This window comes from Lolium perenne, chromosome 2 (assembly GCF_019359855.2).
Source record: "Lolium perenne isolate Kyuss_39 chromosome 2, Kyuss_2.0, whole genome shotgun sequence".
In the NCBI taxonomy this organism is placed as follows: Eukaryota; Viridiplantae; Streptophyta; class Magnoliopsida; order Poales; family Poaceae; genus Lolium; species Lolium perenne.
In genome coordinates, this window is record NC_067245.2 from 315,841,542 (window position 1) to 315,843,375 (window position 1,834).

The following is a 1,834-nucleotide window of genomic DNA, read 5'->3' on the forward strand; positions in this document are numbered from 1 at the left end:
CAAGGTATAGAGTGATACCGAAGATCAAACCTCGGACAAGTAAAATATCGCGTGACAAAGGGAATTGGTATCGTATGTGAATGGTTCATTCGATCACTAAAGTCATCGTTGAATATGTGGGAGCCATTATGGATCTCCAGATCCCGCTATTGGTTATTGGTCGGAGTGAGTACTCAATCATGTCCGCATAGTTCGCGAACCGTAGGGTGACACACTTAAAGTTGGATGTTGAAATGGTAGAACTTGAATATGGAATGGAGTTCGAATATTTGTTCGGAGTCCCGGATGAGATCCCGGACATCACGAGGAGTTCCGGAATGGTCCGGAGAATAAGATTCATATATAGGATGTCATTTTATGTGAATAAAATTGACGCGGAAGGTTCTATGGAAGGTTCTAGAAGGTTCTAGAAAAGTCCGGAAGAAACCACCAAGGAAGGTGGAGTCCACATGGGACTCCACCTCCATGGCCGGCCAGCCCTAGTGGGGGAGGAGTCCCAAGTGGACTCCCCCTTAGGGGGCGGCCACCCCCATATGGGAGGTGGAACTCCCACCTCTAGTGGGAGTCCTAGCTTGGCTAGGTTTCCCCACCATATGGAAGGTTTTTGGTTCGGGTCTTATTCGAAGACTTGGAGACCAACTCTTGGGGATCCACCTATATAATGAGGGGACAAGGGGAGGGGGCCGGCCACCCCAAGACCACAGCCTGGCCGACCCCCTTAGAGTGGCCGGCCACCCCCTCCCAAACCCTAGCCGCCCCGCTCCTCCAATTCCCGCACGCTTAGCGAAGCTCCGCCGGATTTCTCCACCACCACCAACACCACGCCGTCGTGCTGTCGGATTCAAGAGGAGCTACTACTTCCGCTGCCCGCTGGAACGGGGAGGTGGACGTCATCTTCATCAACAACCGAACGTGTGACCGAGTACGGAGGTGCTGCCCGTTCGTGGCGCCGGAACCGATCGTGATCAAGATCTTCTACGCGCTTTTGCAAGCGGCAAGTGAACATCTACCGCAGCAACAAGAGCCTCATCTTGTAGGCTTTGGAATCTCTTCAAGGGTGAGACTCGATAATCCCCTCGTTGCTACCGTCTTCTAGATTGCATCTTGGCTTGGATTTCGTGTTCGCGGTAGGAAAATTTTTGTTTTCTATGCAACATTATCCTACAGTGGTATCAGAGCCGTGTCTATGCATAGATGGTTGCACGAGTAGAACACAATGGTTTGTGGGCGTTGATGCTCTTGTTATCTTTAGTTTGAGTACTTTGCATCTTTGTGGCATAGTGGGATGAAGCGGCTCAGACTAACTTTACATGACCGCGTTCATGAGACTTGTTCCTCGTTCGACATGCAACTTGTATTGCATAAGAGGCTTTGCGGGTGTCTGTCTCTCCTACTATAGTGAAGATTCAATTTACTCTTCTATTGAAAACATTAGTATCAACGTTGTGGTTCATGTTCGTAGGTAGATTAGATCTCTCTCGAAAACCCTAAACCACGTAAAATATGCAAACCAAATTAGAGACGTCTAACTTGTTTTTGCAGGGTTTGGTGATGTGATATGGCCATGATATGATGATGAATATGTATGAGATGATCATTATTGTATTGTGGCAACCGGCAGGAGCCTTATGGTTGTCTTTAAATTTCATGTTGAGTAGTATTTCAAAGTAGTTGTAATAGTTGCTACATGGAGAACAATCATGAAGACGGCACCATTGACCTTGACGCTACGCCGACGATGATGGAGATCATGCCCGAAGATGATGGAGATCATGTCCGTGCTTTGGAGATGAAGATCAAAGGCGCAAAGACAAAAGGGCCATATCATATCACA